Source organism: Mirounga angustirostris, unplaced genomic scaffold, assembly GCF_029215605.1.
Source record: "Mirounga angustirostris isolate CCGP_5_RB_7025 unplaced genomic scaffold, mMirAng1.0.hap1 SCAF_10, whole genome shotgun sequence".
NCBI lineage: Eukaryota > Metazoa > Chordata > Mammalia > Carnivora > Phocidae > Mirounga > Mirounga angustirostris.
Window position 1 is genome coordinate 54961490 of NW_026991718.1, and position 8516 is coordinate 54970005.

Consider the following 8516-nt stretch of genomic DNA (forward strand, 5'->3'; position numbering starts at 1 on the left):
TTGGGGCTTAATCCCAGAACCCCAAGATCATGACCTGAGCCAAAATCCAGAGTCAGATGTTTAACGGACTGAGCCATCCAGGCATCCCAGTGGTTATATCTTCTTGTTGAATTGTTCCCTTTATTATTACATAGTATCCTTCTTTGTCTCTTGTTACAGTCTTTGTTTTAAAGGCTATTTTGTCTAATATAAGTATTGCTACCCTGGCTTTCTTTTCACATTCATCTGCATCATAAATGTTTCTCCATCCTCTCACCTTCAATCTGCCTGTGTCTTTAGGTCTGAAATGAGTCTCTTGTAGGCAGTATAAATGAGTCTTATTTTTTTATTCATTCCATCACCCTATGTCTTTTGATTGGAGTGTTTAGTCTATTTACACTCAAAGTAATTATTGATAGGTGCATACTTACTGTCATTTTTGTTACTTGTTTTGTGGTTGTTTTTGTAGTTCTTCTCTGATCCTTTCTTCTTGCTCTCTTCGCTCCTGGTTTGTTGGCTTTCTTGTCATATACTTGGATTCCTTTCTCTTTATTTTTTGCATATCTATTACTGGTTTTGATTTGTGGTTACTATCAGGTTTATCTTCTCATGTGCTTATTGGCTCTTTGTGTATCTTTATTAGGAAATGTCTACTCAAATCCTTTGTCTATTTTTAAATTGGCTTATTTTTATTGTTGAGTTTTAAGATTTCTTTATATATTCTAGATATAAATTTTTTTAAGACTTTATTTATTTGCGAGAGAGAGAATGAGAGACAGAGAGCATGAGAGGGAGGAGGGTCAGAGGGAGAAGCAGACTCCCCGCTGAGCAGGGAGCCCAACGCGGGACTCGATCCCGGGACTCCAGGATCATGACCTGAGCCGAAGGCAGTCACCCAACCGAGCCACCCAGGCGCCCTAGATATAAATTTCTTATCAAATATATGCTTTGCAATTATTTTCTACCACTCGGTGGTTGTCTTTTCATTTCTTTGCTCAAAAGCTTTTAAATTTTGATGAAGTTGAATTTATCTATTTGTTGCTTATGATTTGAGTATCACATCTAAGAAAATCCTGCCTAACTCAAGGTCACTTACAATTTTAGCCTTTACATTTTGGTTTATGACCCACTTTAAGTTAATTTTTGTATATGCTGTGGGATATGAATAACAGTTCCAGCACCATTTGTTGAAAAGACTATCTTTCTCCACTGAATTGCCTTTGTACCTTGTTAAAAATCAGTTGTCCATGTATGTGTGGGTCTCTTTATGAATGCTCTATTCTGTTTCATTGATCCATTTATCTACTGTCTTGATTTCTGTAGTTTTATAAGAAGCCTTGGAATCAAGTAGTGTTAGTCCTCCAAGTTCGTTCTTTTCCAAAACTGTTTTTGGCTGCTCTGGGTATTTTGCATTTCCATTTCCAGTTTGTCAGTTTCTACAAAAACACCTGCTGAGATTTTGACAGAGATTGTGCTAAATGTATAGATTATTTGAAGAGAATTGACATCTTAACAATAATGGGTTTTCTGAGCCATGAATACAGTATATCTCTTAATTTATTTAGGTCTTCTTTAATTTATCTCAGCAGTATTTTGTAGTTTCCAGTGATGGTGCTTCTATATCTTTTGTTCAATTTATCCCTGAGTATTTCACATTCTTTTTGTCTTCATAAAATAGAAATTATGTTTTAGAACCATTTTAGAGTAACAGAAGAACTGAGATTGTACAGAGTGTTTCCATATATCCCACACCCAGTTTCCCCTATGTTAACAGCTTACACTAATATATGATGTTTGTTACAATTAATGAACAAATGTGGACAGACTATTATTAACTAAAGTCCATATTTCATATTGCCTTAGTTTTTTTGGTCTAATGTCCTTTTCTGTTCCAGGATCCTATCCAGGAGACCATATTATATTTACTTGTCATGTGTCCTGAGGCTCCTCTTGACTGTGATCGTTTCTCAGACTTCCCTTGTTTTTGATCACCTTGACAGTTTGGAGGAGTACCGGCCAGATATTTTACGGAATACTCTTTGGGACTGGTCTGATGGTGCTCTCATGATTAGACTGGGTTATGTGTTTTGGGGAGCAAAACCGCAGAGATAAAGTTGCATTTCATATCTCATATCAAGGGTATACACTGTCAACGTGATTTTAGTGTTGATGCTGCCCTGAATTACCTGGCCAAGCTAGAGTCTGTCAGGTTTCACCACTGTGAAGTTACTAGTTTTTCCTCCCTTTCCGTACTGTACTCTTTGGAAAGAAGTCACTATGCACAACCCACACTTAAGGAGCAGGGAGTTATGCCCCCTGACCTTGAGGATAGACTACTGACATAAATTATTTGAAAGTCTTCTGCATGGGGATTTGTTTCTTCTCCCCCATTGGTTTACTCATGCATTTATTTACATCAGTATGGGCTCAAGGATATTTATATTATACTTCAAATTAAAATCCAGTACTACTTTTTTTGTTGCTCAAATTGTTCTAGCTTTGGCTATTGAGAAATCTTTAGTTGGCTACTATATCTCTTTGACATACTTCTATCAGTGTGTGTGTGTGTGTGTGTATGTGTTTTCACACTTGCTTGCTTTATGGCACTACAAGATGCTCCCAAATCACCCTGTATAATCCTCTCCCTAACCTAGAATCACCCATTTCTCCAAGGAGCCTTGGGTCCTTTTATCGGAGAATAGTATTAGAAATTAAGATCGATCTGGACACTAAGTGTACTTGTTGCTACTGGAGTGTTCCGTTATTGCTTCCAGGCCTTCTCAGCTGAAGAAAATATGTGGTTTTACATTTGTTTGTGTATACAATCTGTATATTTATATGTGTAACCATCTGATCTACATGAAGCTAAACATGAGTTCATATTGATATTTTCAACCATAATCCATTACCACATGGACCATTCTAGCCTGCTCCCTTGCTTATCTGTAAATTCCCACTCCGACAGTGAGAACCTGAATCCCACTGCCCATTTACTTCGTTGTTCAATTCCACTGTACATGTACAGCAACATCAGAATTGTTAATCTACCTCTACTAGAAATGCCTTTATCAACTAGAGTGCTGTGTTTATGTGCAGTTTCTTTTGCTTTTAGTTTTATACACTACACTCCTTTCTAAAGTCACTTAGGTCAGCACCTTTCCCTCATTTCCTGCAGTGAGGTCCTTTCATACATTTGGAAACAGATTCTTTCATCAGAGTCTACTTTCCATCCTAGGATGCATGACCTCTCAAATGACTGGTTTTTAAAATTTGAATACATTAAGGTTCACTCTCTGTGCTGTAAATATCTATGAGTTTTCACCAATGCGTGATATCATATATCTACTCATACATCATTATAGCATCAGACAAAATCATTTCACTGTCCTGAAAAAACCCTGCCCTTCATGTATTGAACCCTCTCTCCCTAGAGACCATTGATCTTTTTTGCTGTCTGTGTAATTTTGTCTTACAACATCAGATAGGTGGAGTCATAGAGTAGGTAGCCTTTTCAGAATGGCTTCTTTTACTTAGCAATACCCAATAGCTCCTCTATGTCTTTGGTGGCTGGATAACTCATTTTTTTAAAAAATCACTAAATAGGGGGGCGCCTGGGTGGCTCAGTTGTTAAGCGTCTGCCTTCTGCTCAGGTCATGATCCCAGGGTCCTGGGATCGAGCCCCACGTCGGGATCCCTACTCAGCGGGAAGCCTGCTTCTCCCTCTCCCACTCCCCCTGCTTGTGTTCCCTCTCTCGCTGTCTCTATGTCGAATAAATAAATAAAATCTTAAAAAAAAAAATCACTAAATAAAATTCCATAGTGTGGATGTACCTCCGTTTGTTTATCCATTCACACATTGAAAGACATCTTAGTTGCTTCCAGTTTGGGGGAATTATGAATAAAGATGCTATAAACATGTCAGGTTTAGTGTGGACATATGTTTTCAAAATACTTGCATAAATACCTAGGAGCGCAATTGCTGGATCATATGGTAAAAGTATATTTAGCTTTGTAGGAAGCCGACACACTATCTTTCAAAGTGGCTGTACCATTTTGCATTCCCACCAGCAATGAATGGGAGCCCCTGTTGCCCTGCATCTTTGTCAGCATTTAGTGTTGTCAAATTTAGGGGTTTTTAGTCATTCTAATAGATGAGTTCTAGTATCACATTGTTGATTTAATGTGCAATTTCCTAGTGGTAAATGATGTTGAACATCTTTTCAGAGGCTTGTTTGCCATTTTTTGGTAAGGTATCAATTAGATCTTTTGCCCATTTTTTAATTGGAATGTTTTTTTCTTATTGGTGAATCTTGAGAGTTCTTTGCATATTTTGGATACAAGACCTTTATCAGATATATGTTTTTCCCAGTTTGTGAGTTGTTTTTTATTTTTCTTAATAGTGTCTTTTTCAAAGCAGAAATTTTTAATTTTAATAAAGTCCAATTTAACAACTTTTTTCATGGATCATACTTTTAGTATTGTGTGGTATCCTGGTCATGTAGGTCTCACCGAATGACCCGGGAAGCATATACTTCTTTTCAATTCTCTACTTAAGTGTTTGGTAGAAATCACAAATGAAACTATTTGGGCCTGTTGTTGTTATTTATTTATTTTTTAAGTAGGCATGGAGCCCAACTCGGGGCTTGAACTCATAACCGTGCAATCAAGACCTGAGCCGAGATCAAGAATCCAACGCTCAACCAACTGAGACACCAAGGTGCCCGTTTGTGTGTGTGTGTGTGTGTGTGTTTTGGCAGTAAGGTTTTTAACTACAATTTTAATCTCTTTGATGGGGATATTCAGAGGATCTCTTTCTTCTGAGTAAGCTTTGGTAATAGTGTCTTTCAAGGAATTTGTCCATTTAATCAAGTTGTTGAATTTGTTGGCACGTAGATGTTCAAAATCCTCCCTTGTTACCCTTTGGTGTGGCTCCATCCCGTTCCCTCTCCTCCAGGACCCTGGCCTGCATGCTGGCCCTCTGCATGCTTAGCTCTACTTGCTCTGCTCAGAGTTTGCCATGCTCTTGGCTCTGTGGCTTTCTTCTCTTTGCACCACTCCTTGGCAATTCAGCACAAAAGCAGGGTTCATCTCAGGTTTTCCTCGCCTTTGTGGATCACTGGCTTTCATTTCTTGATACACAGTACCTCGAAAACTGCTGTTGCATCGATATGTTTTGGTCTGTTTTTTCGTTGCCTCAGGTAGGAAGATAAATCTGGTCCTTGTTACTCCATCTTGGCCAGAAGCAGAAGTCCAGAAGTCTCAACTCAGTTTTTAAGGCTTTAAAAAAAACAGTTCCCACTTTAACATCACGTGTTTGTATTTCCCCAAATAAGCTGACTTTTCCCAGTGTCTCTGCCAAGCGTTTTCACAAGCTATTGTTTTCACAATCACCCAAGAAGCTCAATAGAAATGCATACTGCATGCCCCACTTCAAGAAATTTGGTTTGTGTAGTTCTGGGTTTGTTCAGTAATACATCCCTGATGTTCTGATAATGGTGGTCTGAGGACCACACTTTCGGAAACCTGCAACTATCTGACATACTGTTTCCTCCTACTAGAATTCCTGTCTTACTTTTTAAGTCAGCCTCACTGTCTTCTGGAAACATCAGCCTCTTCAGGCTGAGTTAATAACTGCCTCCTTTGTGTTCACATATCACTTAAAAAAAACCAAACAAATACCCCATACATCTTTATTTCTATACTTGCACAGTGCTTTATAATTATTTGTGTGTTTATCTCCAACACTAGATTATGAACTCCTTAAGCCTTAAGTTCTAAAACACAGCCTGGTACATAGATGATGCTTGGTAAATTTACCTTTTTGGAATATGTAAACAAATGATTGGACAAGAAGGACAAAGACTTCAAATAGTTCTACATTCCGAAGCTGAGCTCCATCCCCCTATAGTGTTCACACAGTTCCCAGTTCTTCAAATTCACATCCAAATGGCCTTGGATGCTTGTTAAAGCACAGGGTCCAGGGCCCCGTGTGGACTATGCAGTCCGGTTCTTGGGGCCAATGTCAAGACTTGTTTAAGATGTGATATGACTTGGCTGCTAATCAGAATCACATGTAGGGCTTGCAACAACACATATTCTGGGGTCCCATCTCCAAAGATTCTGACCAACTGAGTGTGGGTTAGAGACCAGGAAGCCATATTTTTTAAGTCTCAGGTGATTCTTATGATTAATCAGCCAGGTTTGAGAACTACTGGTTTGTAGCTCTTCTGATCCAGAAACACAGGTCAAAACCACCTCAGAAAAAAAAAAAAAAAAAAAAAGAGTTCACATGACTAGTTCCCAGCCCCAGGGTGTCTGATTCAGAAGTTTCAGGATGAACTCCTGTGTATATGACTTTGCTATCCATTCCTGGTTGAGGAATTTTAAAATTTGATGAATACTGGTAATAAATGAAGGTTTGGTTTCTTTCCCTTCCTTCGAGATTAATCTTAGGTAAACCACTTGATTCTGGGCTTGGCTGCCCCTCGCCTTACTTCTCTTAAGGCTATCCTGGCAGGGCTGAAAGGCTCAATAGCTTCATTCTCCTTTCCTCCCATCTTAAGGGTTTTTGCTCTCCACTGTTTAGTTTCTGGGGCTTGTATCTAGGAACTGCTCAGTAATTGTTTTGAAGGAAACTGCCATTATTTGGTGATAGTGGGGAGAGAAATTGGCATTGCACCCCCCTCACCCACTTCTTCCACCAGGAGTTTTTCTTTTACCCTCATCAAGATTAAGTAGGCTCTTCCAATTTTCAACTACCATCCTCTTCAAAGCACTCAGAGGTGCCACAGCAGAGCAGGAAGAGAAGACTCGTGGTCTTGACAGTGGCAGGGGGGAGGGGCCTACGGGGCCAAAAAAAAAGCTGAGGCTTGCATGTGAACTTCAGGAAAGCTTATTCAAGACGAATCACAAACGTGTTCAGGTCTGCCCTCCTCTAACACAAGCCCGGGGTAGTCAGGTTCCCTCTGGGTGTCAAGGAATGGATGTAAAATATGGCAGAAGATGGCTCAGTTCCCTCCTTCTCTTTTGCTGGGACACTCCTGTGCCTCTGCCTTCTGGGCGCTTCCATGCAGCGGTATCAGCTCTTTGCCTGGCTCTGATGTCTAGACCACAGTGATGTTTTACCTCAGCAGAGTTATTTACCCTCAGTATATATAGCCCTGACGACTTCACAGCTAATGACTGTGTGTTTCTTTGGGAAAGGCGATCATTTTGAGAAGCCTGCCTGCCTGCTCTGAGAAGCGGAGGAAGATGCCTCCTCCTACAATTATAAGGAGTCTGACTATGGATCATTGTCCAGACTCAGGGGGTCAAAACTATGGAACCAGACCTAAGTCAGCTTCCCCCTTCAGTTAAATTAATCTTAAATAAGTGAAACCTACTCACCTGCACAGGTAGTTTTTAATCCTTTTATTCTCCCCTTGTCTGACCAGAACTGGGATCCTCGGGGACAAGCAGGTTGCTGGTTGTGAGCTTCTTCAAGCTAGCAGGTTTTGAGAGGTTTGCAAGTCATGTAACAATTCATCAGCTGGGTCTTTTTAAAGGACTCGTAAGGTGCCAAAATACCACTGAAGCGAGTGGAAAAGTGTTCAGCTAGGGTCATTCACAAATGAGCTTTCTGTGTAGTTTTGTCTACAAGAGAGCCCTTGTTCAAAAGGCCTGAAAAAATAACTATTTGCAATGAAAGACGTTACTTTGCACTGATAGGGAGACTCAGTATACAGTCACATTAACTGGCTCCTTCCCCAGTAAGTCTCCCTCCTGGGAAGCTGTATTATTGGAAAATGGCAGTTATCAAGAGGACACTTTTGTCAATTTTAGTGGATTGGATTCTCAGCTTCAAATTAGCAGAGGGCTTTTTTTTTTTTTTCATTTAAATGTCCTTGCTTCTTGAAATACTAATAGCGGGAAAGGACAGTAAGTGATTACATATGGAAAATGAAATGCTCACCAATTTCAGCATGAAAGGTGGGGGGGGTCAAATAATTATGCTTGAGTAAGTGGTATCTAGCTTTTCACTTTGAGTTTCGGTTACATCTCTTTATACTTCAGAACTTTATTTCAGATCACATGCCTACCTTTACCAAACTGATATAGTCAGTATCGGTAAAGGAAATATTTTTTTAAGAGGGAAGTGCAAAGGTTTATTGTTAAAATAAGCAGTGTCTTTGTTTCTTTGATAAAACATAAATCATACGATAAAAGAGTATTCCTATGAAAAAACAAGTCAAATTTCCTTTTAGAGAACCTTCAGATTGGCTATTTTATTGGAAAATCACAGAGATTTTTTATCTTCGTTTATCTGCTTTTTGCCTGTCAGAAGGCATGGCTTTCTGTGCTGAAATCCTAAATGCATTTGCCTGGTCGATGACCTTGGAAACGTTATCAGCATTCTATACGTTTATGTAACTCGGAGTTGGGGTTGGGTATATACTTTTCCATGTGGAAACACTGACATTTCTGAGGAACTATTTTAATTTAAGGATGCCATATAATTTGGGATCTCAGTGTACAGACTCAGAGGACTAAATCTGCAA